Here is a 24,491-nt window from a genome sequence, read left to right on the forward strand (position 1 = left end):
GTTTTCTTCCCAGAAGTCCATAGGTCATCCTTGTAGACTGCCCAAAACTAGTGCATTACAGCTGTAGACTTATCATATAGTTATCAACTTAGGATAGCGCCTAAGCAACACACCAAGTAGGAAAAACCCTAGATATGGTATTAGAGACAATGCCATGATAATCATTTTGCCAGAACATTGGACGTATATAGAATACCGTCCAATTAGATGATTTTTTTTTTGTGTGAGAACTATATATATATATATTTTTTGTTTGTTTATGCTTTCATTCCTTTTCGGTTCAGTTCCTTTGATGCATAGGAAGTGATAGAGCCATAAACAAAGTCCCCATACAACCATCCCTTAGTGCCACAACGCCGCTCATTGGGGAATGAATGTAATCATATATATTTCATGAGTGTGTGTGCGTTGTTAACATCTGCCTAAGTTACTGCCCAGATCTTCCAGTCTGGACGACGGGTCCGGAACGGCGACCCCAAATCCGGACACCCACAACCTATCCTTGGGGCGGCATGCCGCTGTCAGAGAGACTACCAAGGTAAACCACCAGAGGGGGGGACCGCAACGGCGATCAACAACCAGGACATCCCCTGGCCCTCCCTGGGGTACTTTACAGCTTCCAGGGAACCTACCAAGGTACGCCACTAGAGGAGACCGCATCGGCGATCACCAACCGGACCTCAACTGCCCATCCTTGTGGTGGACGGCTCCGCTTTCAGAGAGCCTACCAAGTTCAACCACCAGAGAGGACTGCAACGATGATCTACCAATGGGACATCACGGGGTCATGATTTTATGTTGATTTGTAACTTGCAGGATAAACAAGATCCAAACCACCAGGGGGGGTATGTCATGACGTTGGCCTCTTTGGGTACAGGAAGGACAGTTGACCCCCTCCCCTTTGTACCATCACCCAACCTACCTTCCCCCCCAACCCAGGGTTGTAAAAATTCCAAGAGGAGAATCTACTACAACATGTTTCATAGAGAGACAAAGGAAATTCTTCCAACTCATAGAATTGGAGAACCTAGCGACATGTGTGTTCTGGAGAAGATATGGAAGATTGATGAAGACTCCAGCTACGAACTGATCCGCTTGGTACAATTTTGTGATACTCAGAAGAGACAATATAGCCATATTACCCTAAAACGGTCTACATGATAGCCTCAGCGATGAGACTGAATCCACATGGGTGTATACAATGTATTATTAAGGATAAAGCTATTTGTAATACATTGAGATGCTATGTACTGATGTTAATGTGATAGAATTATATTTCTGTAACCAAGTCTAGCTCAGTCATAGGCACGCCCCCAGGGACACATACAGGACCAGGCGTCATTTGACAAGCCTGTTCTCTGGGTACTATAAAACACCCCCTGATTTACATTTCTGGAGACCAGGCCTACACTCCATTGCGAGTTGGCTCATAGGTTTGACCATCCAAGTACTCTACTGAAAGTGAACTATACCACGTGGTTAACTTTTACTATCGAGACCGACAGAATAAGAACAAGTCTTTGATATTAATTATTAGTCTGCAGCTAAGTAAATTATATCATCGAACGCAAAGACCAACCACATCCATTCTATGACGACATTCATGAATGTCACTCTGAACGATCCATTCTAACCGAGAGAGAGAGAGAGAGAACGCTGACAAACTCTCCATCAGAACAAAACTCTCCAACAAGAATCCCGACGACACATGAGCGTAAATATATATTGATATTGCATTTGTTCCCGAATGAGTGAGCCTTCAATTGTCAATTGTTAATATTAATGAACTCTGTGTAACTTCTCAGCTTACCGTTTTATGACCCATTGTCTAACAGACCAGCCATGCTTGTTAGCCAGTAGGGCACATTCCTCTACCCATCATTGGTGACGATAATTACTGTTTGTATGTTTTCTGTTAATTACTTAGTGTAGTAAATAAATGATTTTAAGACAATTGATGTATGGATGATTTTAGTAAAGACTGGGTTCGTGCAGATACAACAATTTACGACGTTTGGAATGAGACTAACGTGAGGTAAAATACACCATTGAAACTAGAAGATAATCGGCCTATACTATAATAGAATATTATAGTACAGGAAAGTTATATTAGGAAAATTATAGCTTTGTAATCTGAATATTCTCCTTGGTGCCCCGATCTCCTAGTTAATTACAGTTAAACGATTAATCAGTTTAATCGCGTGCTAATAATTACAGGGAGCTAATTGATAAACATATCTTCAGTTTAATGGTACCCAAAGACACGACAGTTATATCCAAATAGCGGCGTTTTGTTTGTGCGTTCAAGACACTATCCGAAGGGAAAAGAAGGGTGACGCGCCCGGCGAGTTTCGTGACAAAATATTTCAAAATATTCCATTACCGTACTTCGAAGCATGTCAAATGCTGTTTAAAATCAATTTTTATGTGATTTTTCTCGTAAAAAAGCGATAATATTCCGACCGGGAGTCGTTGTTTTCGTTCAAAGACAGAGAAAGTAAGATGGACTCTTCATGTGCACGCGTACATCCGTCTCATTGTTCTCAGATCGACCACTTACCAAATGCGCTACTGTTTTTCAGCCAGAGACTGGAGAGTCATCATTCAACGTTCTGGCGCCTTCTGAGAGCCTATGGGAGCCGTAGAAAATGTCACGTTACAGCAGAGATCCTCAGTTTTGGATAGAGGTAACAAAGAAGGCCAAGAAATGGTCAGAGAGGGCTCTTCCTGTTTGGAATCTTCTCACGTTTTGGCCTGCCAAATGAGTTCTGTTATACTCACGGACACCATTCAAACAGTTTTAGAAACTTTAGGGTGCTTTCTATCCAAATCGAACAATTATATGCATATTCTAGTTACTGGGCAGGAGTAGTAACCAGATTAAATCGGGTACGTTTTTTATCCGGCCGTGCAAATACTGCCCCCTATCCCCAACAGGCTAGACTAGCTGTCGTCTCTAGAGTGTTACTGGCCCAACGTTCCTAACCACTAGACTAGCTGTCGTCCCTAGTCTGGTAGTGTTACCAGCCCCGCTCATTAGGCTTTCAGTGCGTCAGCTCAGTCTTGAGCTTCCGACGACAGTGTCCAGTCTAGAGTATCCAGCAACAGTGTCCAGTCCAGAGTGTCCGGCAACAGTGTCCAGTCCAGAGTATCCGGCAACAGTGTCCAGTCCAGAGTATCCAGCAACAGTGTCCAGTCCAGAGTATCCGGCAACAGTGTCCAGTCCGGAACCGAATGAGACGGCCTACAGTCCGGAACCGAGTGAGTCTGCCTACAGTCCGGAACCGAGTGAGTCTGCCTACAGTCCGGAGCTCATAGAGTCGTCCTACAGTCCAGAGCTCATAAAGTATAGTACAGGGTCTACAGTGACATGTGTCAGGCCGAAGTACTTGGGAGGAGTAGACTGGTCAGGGGGTGGCCACCGTCACCGATGGTTCTTGTGCTACACCCCCCCCCCTCCCCAACCTCTTACTACGGAGGTGGCTCAGGCTCCGGCCTTACTCCCCAACCTAACATGTCCACCCCCGCTAAATGCTTATTATATTTTACCCCTCCCGAAGTCTCTGGGCTAAGGCGCGTCGCTGAAGACCTCGGGCCGAGGCGCGTCGCTGGACACCTCGGGCTGAAGAGCGTCGCTGGACACCTCGGGCTGAAGAGCGTCGCTGGACACCTCGGGCTGAAGAGCGTCGCTGGACACCTCGGGCTGAAGAGCGTCGCTGGAGACTCAGGGCTGAAGAGCGTCGCTGGAGACTCAGGGCTGAAGAGCGTCTCTGGAGACTCAGGGCTGAAGAGCGTCTCTGGAGACTCAGGGCTGAAGAGCGTCTCTGGAGACTCAGGGCTGAAGAGCGTCTCTGGAGACTCAGGGCTGAAGAGCGTCTGGAGACTCAGGGCTGAAGAGCATCTCTGGAGACTCAGGGCTGAAGAGCGTCTCTGGAGACTCAGGGCTGAAGAGCGTCTCTGGAGACTCAGGGCTGAAGAGCGTCTCTGGAGACTCAGGGCTGAAGAGCGTCTCTGGAGACTCAGGGCTGAAGAGCGTCTCTGGAGACTCAGGGCTGAAGAGCGTCTCTGGAGACTCAGGGCTGATGAGCATAGCTGGAGACTCAGGGCTGATGAGCATAGCTGGAGACTCAGGGCTGAAGAGCGTCTCTGGAGACTCAGGGCTGAAGAGCGTCTCTGGAGACTCAGGGCTGAAGAGCGTCTCTGGAGACTCAGGGCTGAAGAGCGTCTCTGGAGACTCAGGGCTGAAGAGCGTCTCTGGAGACTCAAGGCTGAAGAGCGTCTCTGGAGACTCAGGGCTGATGAGCGTCGCTGGAGACTCAGGGCTGATGAGCATAGCTGAAGGCTCAGGGCTGAGGAGCGTCGCTATCGGCTCCGGACTGTGGACCGTCGCTGTCGGTTCCGGACTGTGGGCCGTCACTGTCGGTTCCGGACTGTGGGCCGTCGCTGTCGGTTCCGGACTGTGGGCCGTCGCTGTCGGCTCCGGACTGTGGGCCGTCTCTGCTGGCTCCGGACTGTGGGCCGTCTCTAGACGGGGAACTGTCGCCGGAAGCTCTGGATGGGGCACTGTCGCCGGACACTCTGGACGGGGCACTGTCGCCGGACACTCTGGACAGGGCACTGTCGCCGGACACTCTGGACGGGCCACTGTCGCCGGACACTCTGGACGGGGCACTGTCGCCGGACACTCTGGACGGGCACTGTCGCCGGACACTCTGGACGGGCACTGTCGCCGGACACTCTGGACGGGGCACTGTCGTCGGAAGCTCTGGACGGGGACTGCGCACTGAAGGCCTGATGCGTGGGGCTGGCTTAGGAGGCGCCAGACTAGGGACACGCACCACAGGGCTAGTGCGAGGAGCAGGAGCAGGACGAGCTGGACTGGGCTGACACACTGGAGGCCTGGTGCGTGGGGCTGGTACTGGAGGTACCAGACTGGAGACACGCACCCCAAGGCTAGTGCGAGGAGCGGGAACAGGACGTACTGGACTGGGCAGACAAACTGGAGGCCTGGTGCGTGGTGCTGGCTTTGGAGGCGCCAGACTAGAGACACGCACCTCAGGGCTAGTGCAAGGAGCAGGAACTGGATACACTGGGCCATGAGTAGGCACTGGAGGTCTGGAGCGCACCGCCTGCACAACCCGTCCTGGCTGGATGGCAACAGTAGAGCGGAGTGCTGGCACAGGGCGAACTGGGCTGTGCAGAGGCCTGATGGCTGCCGTGCGTAGAGCAGGCGTAGGGTAGCCTGGGCCTAGGAGGCGCACTGGTGGCCAGAAATGCTGCGCAGGCATCCTCCTTCCAGGCTGGATGCCCACTCTAGCACGGCACTTGCGAGGGGCTGGGATCGCTCCCACCGGACTGTGCATGCGCATGGGCGAGATTGTGCGCACTTCCAGCATAGACCAGCGCTCTTCTGATCCGCTGCTCCCCATAATAAGCACGGGGAGTTGGTTCAGGTCTACTGCCTGCCCTAGCCAATCTCCTCGTGTGCCCCCCCCCAAAAAAAATATTGGGTCTGCCTCTCAGGCTTCCTTGCTAGCCGTGTCCCAGCATAGCGTTTTCTGTCCTCTCCAGCCTTCCTCCATGGTCCCTCTCCCGCTAGTATCTGCTCCCAAGTCCAAAACTCCTTATAGCTCTGCTGCTGCTCCTTCCTCCGCTGCTTGGTCTGTTTGTAGTGGGTAGTTCTGTCACGGGTGTCGTAGGGATTGGACCAAAATGCAGCGGGAACGTATAAACTCATCTTCTTAATTTATTTAAAGAAGGAAAAACACAAGAAACACGTATACAAAAAAAACAAATGACACTAAACAGTCCTGTCAGGGGCACAGACACAAAACAGGAGACAACTACCCACAAATCCCATAGAAAAACACCCCTCTTAAATAGGACCTTCAATTAGAAGCAACAAGGAGCAGCTTCTTCCAATTGAAGGTCAACCCAATAAACACCACATAGAAATATACATACTAGAACTAACATAGAAAAACATAACACAGAACATTTCCCAACAAACCCCGAAACACTCTAAACAAACACCCCCTGGACGTGACAATACAGATCCAGACCTGATGGACACCGTTGATACATTCAAACCTGAGGAGCCGGAACTTCATGAGACTATATTCAATGTTTAGAGACTGTTTATTCAATATTTAGAGACTGTTTATTCAATGAAGATCATGATAAAAAATCCTGAACAGAAGAGTTATGATTGTGTAGTATTAAACTGCCATCGATGAGTAGAAGATGTATATACATGTAATGGTTTGATTAAGTATGGTTTTATTTTCTAATAAAAAAGTGAAGCATCAGTGTGTAACATTTAGTTATAGGGTAGATTTGTTAATATTGAAATACTTGGATGTAGGCCTAGGATGGTCATTGATGTGTATCGAAGGAAAATACATGTATTGATTTTGTTTATTTTTATGTAACATTTGTGTTTACCATAGAGTTGGATGAATCAGTGTGAATTATTGAGTCATTAAGGGTGGATTGTTGCATGAGATTTCTGCTTGAGTGTAAATGATAAAATAATTATATCCTGAATTTAGGGAAATGGTCTATATAGCCTGTAGAACGAGTAACTAATAGGGTTAAGCATAAGTCTCAGGAGATTGACAAGGATGAGAGAGGAATTGGGGGCTGTGTGTGCACAAATGTTGAAGCCGTGTTGAAGAGACCAAACTGCATGCGGAATGTGGATACTCATCTTTTAATATAATTAAGTAAGGTATACACAGAAAACAATAAACACTCACGACAGGCTAACAGGCTACTTACGAACAAAACTAATAGCAGTGTTAACTCAACCACCCACAACCCCAAGTGACAAACATACTCCTAATTATATGACTCCCAATCAGGAACAACAAAAACCAGATGTCCCTGATCGGGAGCCACACAGACCCACATAGAAACACAACACCCAGAACACACATACACAGACATACTCTGCCACATCCTGACCAAAAACTACACAACAACACCCTCTGCTGGTCAGGATGTGACAGTGTGTGTCACGACTTCTACCGAAGTTGATGCCCCTCCTTGTTCGGGTGGTGTTCGGCGATCGACGTCACCGGCCTTCTAGCCACCATTGATCAGTTTTTCATTTTCCATTGGTTTTGTCTGGTCTCTTTACACACCTGTTTCATATCCCAGTAATTATATGTTGTGTATTTAACCCTCTGCTTCCCCTCATTTCTCTGTCGGTGATTGTTTGTTTGTTATGTACGTGTTGTTTCTGTATCGGTGTGCGACGGGTTATTGTTTTACCCGGATTATTTTTCTACGTTGGTTTTGGAAATAAATACTCCATTTTTAACCACTCTGTTTTCTCCTGCGCCTGACTTCCCTGCCACCTACATACACGGACTATGACAGTGTGTTTGTGTAAACATCAAGAACTGTTAAACTGTGGTTAACCTGACCTTGCTTGAACCCTCCAGATTTCCCTAATCTCAGAGTACTAAAAATGTCGGCAGGATCAGGAGTTACGGTTTTGAGAGTTCTGAGGAAGAGGACAATTAACTCTTGATGTTAGTGTGTAATGTGTGTGCGTAAGTGAGGAGCCTGGTATATAATGATGTTCTGTAAAATAGACGGCAGAACGTTCTCTGAATAAACTGCACAAGACCTTTTGCAGAAAGCTGAGTCCTTGCCTAATTATTATTAACCCAGTGTCTTACAAAACTTGGGGATTAGTCAAGGCTTATTGATTGGTAATTAATAGCATTGGGATTCGAAAATTCCCGTAACAGACATGAATACATCTTTCAATGTAGTTACAAATAGAAACAAAAACAGGTTCAGCCTTACACAGTGAAAACCAGTTCAACTCCATAAGATATGGGGTTACATTAGCTATTATAATTAGACTATGGGGTGAACGGTTTTTCACACACCCAGTAACTTGAAGTACATGTTGCATCCTTCCAACTCTTCAGTGGGTCTGATGCCGTCTGTGAGATCTCAACACAAGTCACCTTGTCATTCAAGTTATTTGGTTCACCTTCCATCCAATAGCTATAAACAACACAGAGAATCAAAGTTGAAAATCATCCAATACAACATAGAGAATCAGATGGTTAACCTAGTCCCCAGGCTCAGTTGTTACCATTCTACATAGAGAATCAGACAGTTAACCTAGTCCCCAGGATCAGTTGTTACCATTCTACATAGAGAATCAGACAGTTAACCTAGTCCCCAGGCTCAGTTGTTACCATTCTACAGAGAGAATGAGACAGTTAACCTAGTCCCCAGGATCAGTTGTTACCATTCTACAGAGAGAATCAGACAGTTAACCTAGTCCCCAGGATCAGTTGTTACCATTCTACAGAGAGAATCAGACAGTTAACCTAGTCCCCAGGATCAGTTGTTACCATTCTACAGAGAGAATCAGACAGTTAACCTAGTCCCCAGGATCAGTTGTTACCATTCTACAGAGAGAATCAGACAGTTAACCTAGTCCCCAGGATCAGTTGTTACCATTCTACAGAGAGAATCAGACAGTTAACCTAGTCCCCAGGCTCAGTTGTTACCATTCTACAGAGAGAATCAGACAGTTAACCTAGTCCCCAGGATCAGTTGTTACCATTCTACAGAGAGAATCAGACAGTTAACCTAGTCCCCAGGATCAGTTGTTACCATTCTACATAGAGAATCAGACAGTTAACCTAGTCCCCAGGCCCAGTTGTTACCATTCTACAGAGAGAATCAGACAGTTAACCTAGTCCCCAGGATCAGTTGTTACCATTCTACATAGAGAATCAGACAGTTAACCTAGTCCCCAGGCCCAGTTGTTACCATTCTACAGAGAGAATCAGACAGTTAACCTAGTCCCCAGGATCAGTTGTTACCATTCTACAGAGAGAATCAGACAGTTAACCTAGTCCCCAGGCTCAGTTGTTACCATTCTACAGAGAGAATCAGACAGTTAACCTAGTCCCCAGGATCAGTTGTTACCATTCTACATAGAGAATCAGACAGTTAACCTAGTCCCCAGGATCAGTTGTTACCATTCTACAGAGAGAATCAGACAGTTAACCTAGTCCCCAGGATCAGTTGTTACCATTCTACAGAGAGAATCAGACAGTTAACCTAGTCCCCAGGATCAGTTGTTACCATTCTACATAGAGAATCAGACAGTTAACCTAGTCCCCAGGCCCAGTTGTTACCATTCTACAGAGAGAATCAGACAGTTAACCTAGTCCCCAGGATCAGTTGTTACCATTCTACATAGAGAATCAGACAGTTAACCTAGTCCCCAGGCCCAGTTGTTACCATTCTACAGAGAGAATCAGACAGTTAACCTAGTCCCCAGGATCAGTTGTTACCATTCTACAGAGAGAATCAGACAGTTAACCTAGTCCCCAGGCTCAGTTGTTACCATTCTACAGAGAGAATCAGACAGTTAACCTAGTCCCCAGGATCAGTTGTTACCATTCTACATAGAGAATCAGACAGTTAACCTAGTCCCCAGGCCCAGTTGTTACCATTCTACAGAGAGAATCAGACAGTTAACCTAGTCCCCAGGATCAGTTGTTACCATTCTACAGAGAGAATCAGACAGTTAACCTAGTCCCCAGGCTCAGTTGTTACCATTCTACAGAGAGAATCAGACAGTTAACCTAGTCCCCAGGATCAGTTGTTACCATTCTACAGAGAGAATCAGACAGTTAACCTAGTCCCCAGGCCCAGTTGTTACCATTCTACATAGAGAATCAGACAGTTAACCTAGTCCCCAGGATCAGTTGTTACCATTCTACAAAGAGAATCAGACAGTTAACCTAGTCCCCAGGATCAGTTGTTACCATTCTACAGAGAGAAACAGACAGTTAACCTAGTCCCCAGGATCAGTTGTTACCATTCTACAGAGAGAAACAGACAGTTAACCTAGTCCCCAGGCCCAGTTGTTACCATTCTACATAGAGAATCAGACAGTTAACCTAGTCCCCAGGATCAGTTGTTACCATTCTACAGAGAGAAAAAGACAGTTAACCTAGTCCCCAGGCCCAGTTGTTACCATTCTACAGAGAGAAACAGACAGTTAACCTAGTCCCCAGGCTCAGTTGTTACCATTCTACAGAGAGAATCAGACAGTTAACCTAGTCCCCAGGATCAGTTGTTACCATTCTACAGAGAGAAACAGACAGTTAACCTAGTCCCCAGGATCAGTTGTTACCATTCTACATAGAGAATCAGACAGTTAACCTAGTCCCCAGGCTCAGTTGTTACCATTCTACATAGAGAATCAGACAGTTAACCTAGTCCCCAGGATCAGTTGTTACCATTCTACATAGAGAATCAGACAGTTAACCTAGTCCCCAGGCTCAGTTGTTACCATTCTACATAGAGAACCAGACAGTTAACCTAGTCCCCAGGCTCAGTTGTTACCATTCTACAGAGAGAACCAGACAGTTAACCTAGTCCCCAGGCTCAGTAGTTACCATTCTACAGAGGGAGAGAGAGAGCTAGCTGAGGATGAGATTATCTGACTGTAAAAAGTCATTTATTACAGCATAAAAAAGATTGTAAAAGTCCTCCAGAACCTGTTCACTCACGTAGGTTTAAATGGTGTGTTGTCAACCCACTGCCAGATTCCATCTTTTTTAAGTGCACCAATCCAGACATTCTTCTTAAATCCATTGATAAATATCTATAATATAATTATGGAAGAAAAACAATGGCCATTATTTAATCTCCACAGCAGAGAAACACTTTTACACGTTATAAATAATAGTAGTAGTAGTCTAATAGTAGTAGTATAATGTACTCAGCCTGGTCACTAGAAATACAAGGGGATTTAGGATGTTTGAAAAGGTCCTGAGTACTCCCATACATTCCTTCCTCAGTGCTCACTAAAACAATACAAAACTGTTGCAGAACACTGGTGCAAACTCATGATGCCCAGAAGCGTGCTCAAACCACACAGACCAAGCACTCTGCTCTGACGACTGCACCAAGGCATTTCACAATACTCTAGCAAGCAGGGAGAGTACTTGACGGAAACAGAGCGTTGTGTTTAATCATTTTTGTTTTAAGCCTTCCCCAACCCATAGCCCAAACCTTAACCCCTAACCGTAAGCCTTTGAATTGTTTTGGTTTTAACCCTGTAACCACACAGAATTAAACCTGTTACCACACAGAATTAACCCTGTTACCACACAGAATTAACCCTGTAACCACACAGAATTAACACTGTAACCACGCAGAATTAACCCTGTAACCACACAGAATGAACCCTGTTACCACACAGAATTAACACTGTAACCACACAGAATTAACCCTGTAACCACACAGAATTAACCCTGTAGCCACACAGAATTAACCCTGTAACCACGCTGAATGAATGCGTAAAAAATAGACTTTCATCCAGATTAGGTTGAATTTCGAAGTGAAACTATTAGATCAAGTTGCAGCCTTAGCTACTTTACTGTAGTATAATTAGAGATATCTTAAGCACACTTGTTTGCTGACAGGAAGTATTTTTTTTATAAATTGACAGTGACATGAACATTAGTGATACAATTGGTTACACATTTTGAATACTAGTCAGAGAAGTAGATAATAATAATAATAATAATAATAATAATAATGAAAAAGTAGTATTATAGTATTACTAATGTATTATCTATTACCTGTTCTTCTCTGCTGTTTATAATAACATCATCTGCACCCATTGCTCTGCACGCCTTCTGACCTCCCCCGCCTGTGTCCATTGTGGAGGAGACATAATAACAGCTGGTGCCAAACTTCCACCATCCATCCAGACAGGGTTTCTCTGAAATAAACACAACAGAACAGCAGGCATTTAAACGTCTACAAATATATTACATCTCTTCTAAGTATGAAATAAAATTGTACTTTTAAATTAAGAAAATTAAAGACTGCACTCACCATAGACCCTAAGCCTGTTCTGTAGCTGGTCTCTCTCAGAGGCCGTGGTATTTAGACTGTTCTGCAACTGGTCTCTCTCCCGAGCTATTGTGGTGAGAGTATTCTGCAACTGGTCTTTCGCCTTAGTTTTGGTTGTGAGACTATTCTGTAGCTGTTTTTTCTCTGTTGTCCTGGTATTTAGACTATTCTGCAACTGGTCTCTCTCTGTAGTCCTGGTATTTAGATTATTCTGTAACTGGTCTCTCTCCCGAGTTATTGTGGTGAGAATATTCTGCAACTGTTCCTTCTCCTTGGTTTTGGTTGTGAGACTATTCTGTAGCAGATTTTTCTCTGTGGTCCTGATATTTAGACTATTCTGCAACTGGTCTCTCTCTTTGGTCCTTGAGTTAAGACTATTCTGTAATTGCTCCCTTTCAGCAGTCATAACTTTAAGACTATTTTGCTGCTGGTCCCTGTCTTTGGTCCTTGTGGTGAGACTATTATGTAGCTGGTCTCTCTCTTTAGTCAGGGTGTTGTAACTGTTCTGTAGCTGGTCTCTCTCTTTAGTCAAGGTGTTGTAACTGCTCTGTAGCTGGTCTCCCTCTTTTGTCAAGTTATTATAACTGGTTGGTTGCTGATCTCCTTCTTTAGTCAGAAGGGTGTAACTGTCCTGTTGGTCTCTCTCTGTTGAGCAGTGATGATCAATGACACCATCTGTAAAAGGGAAAAGTTGATCAATTATTCAAATATGTGTAACTATCACACCATTGAAGTTTACAAAACAACATTATAAACTTACAGTAGACAGACAGGCCTATGATCCCAGCCAATAGGAGAACACACAGCAGCCCCAGACACACTGCAGCAACTCCAGAGGGTCTCTTCCACCACTGAAAATGATCTGAATCACAGGGAAATATCATGTAAGAGATTTGAACTCATTCTGGTGTTGTTAAAATACTTATATCATCCAGGATGTTAAGGAACAAAAGCTGTGTGCTTGTACTTGAATTGATACCTGAAAATGTAACACTGGGCTTGTTGGGAGACATGTCATCATCAATGTCCATGGTCTGCATTGTTGGATTCTCTACCTGTGTTTGTATAGATTGTCTCTTACATTTCTAGAAGTCAAATGCTATATTTTCCTCTGTTACTTCAGCTCTAGTGTAGGTTTGTATCTGTGTCTTATGTATCATCAAGTCAAATACTTGAGGTCACTTGACTTAGCTTACCCAGTACAAAGGAAACAATAGGATAGTCCCAAACTCTACCCAACTAGCAACACATGCACGGTGGTCAAGCTAAATCAAGCACACTTCAGTATTTGACATAGTTATGTACTTTTGCCCAGTTACAGTTCACCTGCTTCGTCCCCCAGAGACACTAACATAATACATAAGAATGAGACAATAAACACACCTCATAAAATGATGATATCTGGTGTAATGTGGAAAATAAATCTTACCACAGTCTTTGAGAGTTGAAAACGAATGCATCCAAAATGTTATATTGGTTTGTTAAGACGAACTTAACGAGATGTACTGAGTGAGGATGAAATGTAAGATCGGAGTAACGTGTCCACATGTTTTTTATAGTCTGAATGACCCCACCTTTCGTGTCAACATCAGCATATCCTTTAAATTATTTGTCCAAACAATTATGAACTAATGTACAACTGGCTGGTAAGTTCAGATACAACTTAAGATGTGGTTAACAGGCAGTAAGTAGAGCTCAAGTCAAACTGAAAGTTCAAGTTAACGAATGCTGCAAGGAAGTGTTTCATATCCCCTCTCTCTCAAGCACATGAGCTATAGGGGTCAAAGGTAAACTTTAGGTTCAAATGAATGGTTGAATGTTCAGTTACTCCAGAATTCTAAAGCTTGGAACACTTGGAAGGCTGAATATCAAAATGTGTCTATACCTTATTTAACCTATTGTAGGGTTGATTGCTTAATTTATAGCAACTTGGTAGCCTATTCTAGGGTTGTTAGCTTAATTTAGAGTTGCTCGTTAGCGTAATTTACATTTCTGGTGGGTTGATTTGTATCTAAAAGCGGGAGCCCTGCCAGTAAGGCCGGTGAGCAACTCTGCTGTCTCACTGTCCAAATCATTTTGGAGAGCCACCTGCCTGCTGAATATTGTTGCTAACTGGTTAGCTAGCCTGTTGTAGAGCCACCTGCCTGCTGAATGTTATTGCTAACTGGTTAGTTAGCCTGTTGTAGAGCCACCTGCCTGCTGAATATTGTTGCTAACTGGGTAGCTAGCCTGTTGTAGAGCCACCTGCCTGCTGAGTGCTTGTTGCTAACTGGGTAGCTAGCTTGTTGTAGAGCCACCTGCCTGCTGAGTGCTTGTTGCTAACTGGGTAGCTAGCCTGTTGTAGAGCCACCTGCCCTGCTGAGTGCTTGTTGCTAACTGGGTAGCTAGCCTGTTGTAGAGCCACCTGCCCTGCTGAGTGCTTGTTGCTAACTGGGTAGCTAGCCTGTTGTAGAGCCACCTGCCCTGCTGAGTGCCTGTTGCTAACTGGGTAGCTAGCCTGTTGTAGAGCCACCTGCCTGCTGAATATTGTTGCTAACTGGGTAGCTAGCCTGTTGTAGAGCCACCTGCCTACTGAGTGATTGTTGCTAACTGGGTAGCTAGCCTGTTGGAGAGCCACCTGCCTGCTGAGTGCTTGTTGCTAAATGGGTAGCTAGCCTGTTGTAGAGCCACCTGCCTACTGAGTGCTTGTTGCTAAATGGGTAGCTATCCTGTTGTAAGGCCTTGTAGGTCCTACTGTAGGTCAACCAAGATCATGTGGTTTACAATAAACTGTATAGGACTATAAGAAGTCACATGGTACCACTGTGGAGTGTTGGGTGGATTCCTTCTTAATACCCTGACACAGCACCTCTACTTCTCCTTTTCTCACACCAAACTTTCATATTTTCATCTTTCACTTTCCTCTCTTTTTCACTCTAGTTTCTGTAGAATATTTAGACGGATGTAAAACCTGAAGAAAGTGCTGTATCAGCAGACTCAAGCCAGGGCCCATATTTATCAAACGTCTCAGCGCAGGAGTTCTGATCTAGGATCTGTTTATCCATTTTGATCATAATGAATAAGGTCATGTGGACAGGAAGGACTTGATCCCAGGTCAGTATTCCTGAGATGGTTGATCTCTAGGTCTGCATTTGATTTGCATTGAGTCCAGGTTTGGGTTTATTTCACTGAAGAACATTCCCTGCACTGTCATTCACACAGAACACATTATTACACAAAACATCTCTTTGAAAGTACGGTATAGACACATTTTGGCATTGAGCCTTTCAGGTTTTCTAACTTTAGGGAATTTTGGAGTAGCAGAATATTCAACCATTCATAACTCCAGGTTTGGTGCTTGAGAGACGGGGTTGTGAAACACTTCAGTGCCGCAGTCTAAAACTTGATCTTTCAGTTGGACTTGAGCTTGACTGTAAACTTTAGTTGTACTTCCTGCCTGTTCCCAACCACCAACACATGTTGTTGCCACATGATGTATCTGAACCTACCAGACAGTGGTACATTAGTTCATTATTGTTTGGTCTATCTTAATAATGCTCAATCACTACTATTGTGTTGTTTGTCTTAACAACAAGCCAATGTAACATATATGGATGAATGCATTTTCACTCTCAAAGACCTTGATAAGATTTATGTTCCTCATTTCACATGATATGATAATTTAATGGATTGTCTGATTGTTATGTAATGTGTTTGTGGTTCTGGGGGACTGAGCAGGGGGTGATAAAATAACATGCCAGTGGAATTGAAAGAAAGTAATCCAACTAGAGCGATGCAGACCATGGATATTGATGATGACACCTATGCTGACAAGCCCAGAAATTTTTTTCAATGCAAGTCCAGACAAACGTATAGACAGATGTATAGTGTGGTGGTTAATTTCTGTATTACCAAATGAGGAGAGACAAACTTAACACACACCAGCCAGAGTTATACTTAAACTACATCTTTAATGATAAGAGCTTTGCAATAGCAATGACTTTCAACAATTCCCTATTTCTAATGAACCGTTGAGAGTGACAACACAATGGCTACTGAGCTCTTTTATAACCAAGATGCACCCCTTTCAACCTACATGATGAACAGCAGATACATAGAATGGTCACAAGGTTAAGATTTGTATGAAAGATATCTATAATACATAGCAGACAGCATCTGCTATGTCAACAGTTTTCATTGTATAGACCAGTGTCTGGCCCTCCTACTCCAAACTGGAACCGTCTCTTCCTGGTACGGTATAGAACAGAACCATTAGCATGTACTCTGGAATGCTCTTTAGGTTTTATCACCCAAAGACATCGTAAATCTCCTCTGTCAGTGCTATCTCATAGAGGCCCATCCTCAGTAAAACACACACAATAGTTAACAGAATACTCTATTCTGTCGAATAAAACAACCATTATAATGAAATACATGCATTATAACATAAACTTGCAATTTCCATGACAATAGACAGAAACACACACAGACACTTTCTCATTTCATAAGTAGAATGAACACGTGGTCCATATACAACGGCTGTCATTTAAATGTATTGATATCTGTAAAAACTAAATGAAAACAGTTTTTGGTTAAATTGTTATCGCACCATAATGGTAAATATTGATATTTCAACATGCTATACATGACGTCAGAGCTCAGGGTCTCACAGATCTGTATGGATTTTGACAGGCAGCTGTTCTGAAATTGACCCCAATCGTGCATTCTGCTTATTAAATGGATCTGAATTTCCCATTTGAGTCTTATGTACCATTTCCAAGATAGTTTTTTGTACATTTTATAAAAGTACAGCCTCAAAATTTCAAAATGGTATATCATACACTGCAGTTGAGGGAGACATTAGGAAGTTATGCTTATTTGATATGTGATAAACTTGTTATTCCACCTTGTAGACAAGTACCACAAGTACCAGAAAAATATATAATTTGATTAAAGATCTATGTATGCTCTACTACTAAGTGTCCCGTGTGGCTCAGTTGGTAGAGCATGGTGTTTGCAACGCCAGGGTTGTGGGTTCGATTCCCACGGGGGACCAGTATGGAGAACAAAAATGTATGAAATGTATGCATTCACTACTGTAAGTAGCTCTGGATAAGACCGTCTGCTAAATGACGTAAAATGTGTTGTAATGTACTAATACTATAGTAACCAGTGTTTCACTTCAAAATGGTGTCAGTTATACGTTGACAAAGCACAGCTTGAAAAAAGATCAGATTGAACAGATAGAAACTAATGATGTATATAAACCCCGGATTGCTGATTCTATGTATTGGCCAATGAGAGACTTTGAAGCTACCGGTCGGCAATACTGGCACTCCTCAATAGGAGCAGTCTACATAGGAATTAATGGAGTTAAACAGTATTTCTATTTTTTATTTCAAGGACCAAATTACATGTATTTAAGTATTTCTTTGTTGTAGTGGGAACAGTAACATTAGTACTCTCAAATACATTTTAAGGTATGTTTTTATATAGATGGGTTAGCTAACAACTTCACAAAAACAATGTCCATGCTTCCATGGGAAAGAGGTCAGACTATAGTCTTCCTAAAGAGCATGAAGAAAGCCCAATACACACTGTTCCTATTGGACGGTTGAGTAACTTAGAGATTCTAGAAAACATTGATGTCTTTTTGGCACACTTGTCTCTGGAGGAAAAAGGCAACATTGTTGCACTGCTTTAAAAACATCAGGGTTTATTCTCAGATGTACCAACTCAGACACATGTACTGAACCATGACATTGAATTTGTAAGTCGCTCTGGATAAGAGCGTCTGCTAAATGACGTAAATGTAAATGTAAATGTTGTGGACTCTGCCCCAATCAAACAACATGTCTATTGAGTGAACCCTGAAAAGAGAGAGAAGCTCCACAGTGAGGTAGAGTTCATGTTTGAGCACGGCATTGCAGAACACGACAACAGTTCGTGGAATTCACCCTGTATATATTCGGATGGGTCTCTGCTGTTTTGTTCCGATTTTTGGAAACTCAATGCTGTTAGTAAGTCTGACTTGTACCCCTTTCCCAGGGTCGATGATTGTGTGGACAGTGTTGGCGCGGCTAAATACGTTAGAGAGTTGGATCTGCTGAAGGGATATTAGCAGGTCCTTCTAACTCAAAGATTTGTCTGCTTTTTGGCACTCCTGATGGTTTGTTTTCCTACCTTCGTCTTCTGTTCAGGTTACGAAATGCTAAGACTCTTTTGGTCTCTGCACTGGTGCAAGCTGCTGCGGATTTCATCGTCCATTTGCGTTGTACACTGATGCCAGCGACGTAGGAACTGGGGCTGTGTTCCTACAGAAAGACGATAACAATGTTGAGCACACTGTGGGGTACTTTTCAAAGAAATGGGCCTCACATCAAAAACATTACTAGACTATCGAGAAAGAGACATTTATATTGGTACTGGCTCTTCAGCATATCAAGGTTTATGTATTGTTCTCTACCCCTATGGTGGTCTATACCTATCATAACCCTCTACCACTATGGTGGTCTATACCATCATAGCCCTCTACCACTATGGTGGTCTATTCCCATCATAACCCTCTACCACTATGGTGGTCTATACCATCATAACCCTCTACCACTACAGTGGTCTATACCCATCATAACCCTCTACCACTATGGTGGTCTATACCATCATAACCCTTTACCACTATGGTGGTCTATACCATCATAACCCTCTACCACTATGGTGGTCTACACCCATCATAACCCTCTACCCCTATAGTGGTATATTCCCATCATAACCCTCTACCACCTTGGTGGTCTATACCGATCATAACCCTCTACCCCTATAGTGGTATATTCCCATCATAACCCTCTACCACTATGGTGGTCTATTCCCATCATAACCCTCTACCACTATGGTGGTCTACACCTATCATAACCCTCTACCACTATGGTGGTCTACACCCATCATAACCCTCTACCACTATGGTGGTCTATTCCCATCATAACCCTCTACCACTATGGTGGTCTATACCCATCATAACCCTCTACCACTATGGTGGTCTATACCATCATAACCCTCTACCACTATGGTGGTCTATACCATCATAACCCTCTACCACTATGGTGGTCTATACCCATAATAGCCCTCTACCACTATGGTGGTCTATACCCATAATAGCCCTCTACCACTATGGTGGTCTATACCCATCATAACCCTCTACCACTATGGTGGTCTATACCATCATAACCCTCTACCACTATGGTGGTCTATACCATCATAACCCTCTACCACTATGGTGGTCTATACCCATAATAGCCCTCTACCACTATGGTGGTCTATACCCATAATAGCCCTCTACCACTATGGTGGTCTATACGCGTCTTAACCCTCTCGCTTTCCTGTAAAAGATTAGCTCCACGAACCGCTGACTCCTTTGCTGCAGTCTCATATTGCAGGAGTTTCGCCTTGAAGTAATACATGTCTGTGTTAAGGACAAAATGGTTACTGATTGTATTTCAAGGGTGTTCAGTCAATAAGTTTTCTGTTTTGTGTTTAGTCAGTGTGTAGCCCTGGCTCACAATCTCAAAACTTCTGAGTTTAATGCAACTATATCATCTGTTTTGTCTTGTTTTTAAGTGTTGACAGCCAGTAGACACCATGTTTATATTGAAGGAGGTTACGCATTTAAGTTGATCATATTGTGAGATGAAGTAGCTTTCTGTTTGTTCTGAGCAAACTTGTTTTGAGGTGGAAGGTGTTACAGGCTTTGGTTTTTTCAAGTCTGGCTTCTGAATGTGGACAGAGGCTCTTTCACAATTGACTCCCTCTCCTTGTCTCCTCCCCTACATCTGCACTGACTGGCTTCACAGGTGAAAACAAAATGGTGGAAGGAAGCCATTTATTTTGGTATAGGCCTCAGGTAGCCTGTTTCTGGTCTCAGGTTCAGGAATGGCTGAAAATGCATAGCATTGATCTAAAATTGACCCTAGAAATAGTACTGTTAGGAGATATGGAGAGACCGGGTCAGTCAATTACTAATATACTAATACTCTTAGGAAAAGTATTTATCTTCAACTCGCAATCTGTGGATTCTATTCGATTAGATACATTGAAATTTTACATGAAACATCCCAGCATAGTTGAAAGATATGTGTTGGGTAGAAACCCGAAGTGGGTGGCCAGCAGAGAAAGATGGGATGGGCTGAGGGAAGCTGAGGGTTGGTATGTGGAAATGGAGACAAGTGGGAGTGGAGTTGCTGTGTGAGACAGAATGATAAAAGTTAAAACAAGTAAAAGTTAAAAAGATAAAAGTTAAAACAAGTAAAAATAATAAAAAGTACATTTGAATGACACTAAGGGGCAGTGTTTTTACAACTAATGCCGGTTTGCCTGAGGCTGATGCCGTGCAGGTGTTTGTACACATGCTTATACTGTACACACACTCTCATTCAAATAAACACATACAAGAACACACACATACATGTAATAGTGCCAGACATGCACACAAACATATACAGTTGGCATTGCTGTTATGATTTTAGTTGCCCTTGATGACCTTTGTTTAAAATGTATTATTATTAAACAAAAAAGGCATTGTTGTTTGCTGTTTACTTCTGTCGTTTCCTTTTTCTCTTTAGCTCATTCTCTTGATTGTTGGTGCATTGGGGGGTTCTTGGGGGTGGGGAATGGAATTAATTATATTTAAAAATGTTCTTCCTGGGGGATTGTGGGAGGGGTCTCGAATGCTTGAGGGACAGCTATTGGGGAACTGTGGGGGGATCTTGGAGGGTTCGGGTTCACGTTTTTTGGCCTGGTTGTAGATCGGTCAACGTGCCCTTGAGCAGGGCATTGACCCTGGATGCTTCTGTGTGTCGCTCTGAATGGGAGTCTGTTGGATGACTGGTATGATGTAGTTGTTGAGCGGCTTCACTGCAAGTATATTGTATGTTTCGAATATTCAATAAATACATTTTAAAAAAAAATGAAATTAAAAATATGGTGGAAGGAAGCCCATCATTAGACTGGCTTAGCTTTCACCTGGTCAGCTCTTTCAGATCAGTGGAGGAGAGGACTGACAAGAAGAGTGATTTTCAGATTTGAGAAAAAGTGCCTAGTGCATTGGGTTAGTGTTGTGTAATGCTGTTGTTGAATTAGCACAGGCTGTAGCTCTTCTAGGCCAGTCATACATAGTCACACGGAATGGATGTTTATCACAGGAGGTTGGTGGGACCTTAATTGTGGAGGACGGGCTTGTAATGGCTGGTGCAGAATTAGTGGAATGGTATCAAATACATCAAACGCATGGTTTCTATGATTTCTATGTGTTTGATGCCATTCTATTTGCTCTGTTCTAAGCCATTATTACATCCTCCCCTCAGCAGCCTCCAATGATTTATATGCTTTTAGATGAATCTCATGCATTCTGTCAATCACACACACAAAACCCTGCCTAAGGCTGTCTCTCTGATAACTGGAGGTCATTGCCGCCTGTTCTACTGTAGTCAATGATTAGTCCTAGTTGTTAGTTTAGTAACACAACCACAGACACTGTTTTGATAACTAATGGTTATTTATGATCCAACCCTTCATTCTGATGTTGTCACCACATAGAGGAAGTTAACAAGATATAAGTTCAAATGTAAACAGTAACATTCACTCTCTGTACTTAAGTGGCAGAGAGGTGTCTTGTCCTTCTAGATTCCATGTTAATATTAGATAAAGTATAAAACAGAGAGGTGTCTTGTCCTTCTAGATTCCATGTTAATATTAGATAAAGTATAAAACAGAGAGGTGTCTTGTCCTTCTAGATTCCATGTTAATATTAGATAAAGTATAAAACAGAGAGGTGTCTTGTCCTTCTAGATTCCATGTTAATATTAGATAAAGTATAAAACAGAGAGGTGTCTTGTCCTTCTAGATTCCATGTTAATATTAGATAAAGTATAAAACAGAGAGGTGTCTTGTCCTTCTAGATTCCATGTTAATATTAGATAAAGTATAAAACAGAGAGGTGTCTTGTCCTTCTAGATTCCATGTTAATATTAGATAAAGTATAAAACAGAGAGGTGTCTTGTCCTTCTAGATTCCATGTTAATATTAGATAAAGTATAAAACAGAGAGGTGTCTTGTCCTTCTAGATTCCATGTTAATATTAGATAAAGTATAAAACAGAGAGGTGTCTTGTCCTTCTAGATTCCATGTTAATATTAGATAAAGTATAAAACAGAGAGGTGTCTTGTCCTTCTAGATTCCATGTTAATATTAGATAAAGTATAAAACAGAGAGGTGTCTTGTCCTTCTAGATTCCATGTTAATATTAGATAAAGTATAAAACAGAGAGGTGTTGTCACGCCCTGACCAGGTGAACTCTGCTATTTTGGTCAGGGTGTGGCATTTCTATGCTTTATTTTCTATGTTTTGGTTATAGCCTTTCTTTGTGTTTTATTTCTATGTTGGGCTCGGGGGTGATTTCCCAATCAGACAGCTGTTGCTTGTGAAGTCTGATTGGGAATCACATTTAAGTTCCTTTTCCCCCACGATGTTTGGGGGTTGTTGTCTCGTTATTTGAGCACGTAACGTATTGGCAGTTTTTCCTTGATTTTGTGTACATGTTTAATTCTAGTGTGTTGAATAAACATGAATTCGCTCCCAGCTGCGTTTTGGTCCGCTTCCTCGTCTCCCGACGACAATCGTTACAGAACAACCCACCGAACCAGGACCAAGCAGCGGGAGGAAAAGGAGCGCGAGAGATGGGCTCGCGAGGGAAAGGAGTTCTGGACCTGGGAGGAGATCATGTCGGGGAAAGGACCCTGGCGGACGGACTCCCAGGTCGAGGAGGAAAAGCCAGCCGGTAGACGGAGTCGCAGGCGGCGGTCGAGGAGGCCCGGAAAACAGCCCCAAGAAAATTTTGGGGGGGGGCTTCCGGGGTGGTCCGGAAGGGCAGAGGAAGAGCCCAGACCACTGCTCTCGTGGGGGATGACGGCGGAGGAAGAGAAGGAGATGAGGCGTTTGATTGAGGACCTGCAGAGGGAAGATCTGGAGGAGGTGCCATGGTATGCTGAGTTGCGCGCTGTGTCGCCAGTGCGCCCGCACAGCCCGGTGCGTCCGGTGGACATGCCCAGCACATGCCGTGCTAGGATGGGCATCCAGCCAGGACGAGTGGCTAAACCGGCTCCACGCTTCAGGTCACCAGTACGTGTTCACAGTCCTGTCTGGCCCGTCCCTGCTCCCCGCACCAGGTTAGTGGTGCGTGTCCCCAGTCCTGTCCGGCCCGTCCCTGCTCCCCGCACCAGGTTAGTGGTGCGTGTCCCCAGTCCTGTCCGGCCCGTCCCTGCTCCCCGCACCAGGTTAGTGGTGCGTGTCCCCAGTCCTGTCCGGCCCGTCCCTGCTCCCCGCACCAGGTTAGTGGTGCGTGTCCCCAGTCCTGTCCGGCCCGTCCCTGCTCCCCGCACCAGGTTAGTGGTGCGTGTCCCCAGTCCGGCCCGGCCCGTCCCTGCTCCCCGCACCAGGTTAGTGGTGCGTGTCCCCAGTCCTGTCCGGCCCGTCCCTGCTCCCCGCACCAGGTTAGTGGTGCGTGTCCCCAGTCCTGTCCGGCCCATCCCTGTTCCCCGCACCAAGCCCACGGTGCGTGTCCACAGTCCTGTCCGGCCCGTCCCTGTTCCCCGCACCAAGCCCACGGTGCGTGTCCACAGTCCTGTCCGGCCCGTCCCTGTTCCCCGCACCAAGCCCACGGTGCGTGTCCACAGTCCTGTCCGGCCCGTTCCTGTTCCCCGCACCAAGCCCACGGTGCGTGTCCACAGTCCGGCACGGCCCGTGTCTGGTCCACCGGTGCCCAATCATGTTCCGGTCGACGGCTCCGCTCCGGAGCCTGAGCATGCCGCTCCACAGTGGTCCAGTCCGGGCCAGAGGGGTAGGGCTAGGGTGGAGGCAGGGGGAGAAACACGCCCGGGGCCAGAGCCTCCACCGAGGGTGAGGCGCCCACCCGGGTCCCCCCCCTAATAGACTTTAGTTTGGTGCGCCGGGAGTACGCACCGTTGGAGGGGGGGTACTGTCACGCCCTGACCAGGTGAACTCTGCTATTTTGGTCAGGGTGTGGCATTTCTATGCTTTATTTTCTATGTTTTGGTTATAGCCTTTCTTTGTGTTTTATTTCTATGTTGGGCTCGGGGGTGATTTCCCAATCAGACAGCTGTCGCTTGTGAAGTCTGATTGGGAATCACATTTAAGTTCCTTTTCCCCCACGATGTTTGGGGGTTGTTGTCTCGTTATTTGAGCACGTAACGTATTGGCAGTTTTTCCTTGATTTTGTGTACATGTTTAATTCTAGTGTGTTGAATAAACATGTATTCGCTCCCAGCTGCGTTTTGGTCCGCTTCCTCGTCTCCCGACGACAATCGTTACAGGTGTCTTGTCCTTCTAGATTCCATGTTAATATTAGATAAAGTATAAAACAGAGAGGTGTCTTGTCATTCTAGATTCCATGTTAGGTAAAACAGAGTAGAGAACAATAATGTACTAGTCAGGTAATGTCTTTAATCTCGGTTGAATTATTTATTGAATTAGCAGGAAGTACACATTGTTTATGTTCAGTTTAATAAAAGCAGAAGTAAGCATACCTGATA

The 24,491-nt window shown here is 44.3% G+C and overlaps 1 protein-coding gene and 2 long non-coding RNA genes across 3 annotated transcripts in view; 1 reads left to right on the plus strand and 2 right to left on the minus strand.

The window, feature by feature from the left end:
• The window catches only part of LOC115202473 (uncharacterized), a 96,502-nt gene extending 72,167 nt beyond the window's left edge, over positions 1-24,335 (plus strand). The window contains exons 3-4 of the long non-coding RNA XR_003879992.1: positions 21,551-22,210; positions 24,273-24,335. This is a non-coding gene — a long non-coding RNA (uncharacterized LOC115202473). The remainder of the gene's footprint in view (positions 1-21,550; positions 22,211-24,272) is intronic.
• The window catches only part of LOC115202448 (fibronectin-like), a 198,606-nt gene that overhangs the window by 120,250 nt on the left and 53,865 nt on the right, over positions 1-24,491 (minus strand). The gene's annotated exons all lie outside the window — the stretch shown is intronic.
• On the minus strand, positions 12,492-12,769 carry LOC115202472 (uncharacterized). The gene is made up of 2 exons (XR_003879991.1): positions 12,677-12,769; positions 12,492-12,591 (listed from the first exon to the last, which is right to left on the minus strand). It is a non-coding gene; the product is annotated as an uncharacterized LOC115202472 (long non-coding RNA).

The sequence above is a fragment of the Salmo trutta genome, chromosome 11 (assembly GCF_901001165.1).
Source record: "Salmo trutta chromosome 11, fSalTru1.1, whole genome shotgun sequence".
NCBI lineage: Eukaryota > Metazoa > Chordata > Actinopteri > Salmoniformes > Salmonidae > Salmo > Salmo trutta.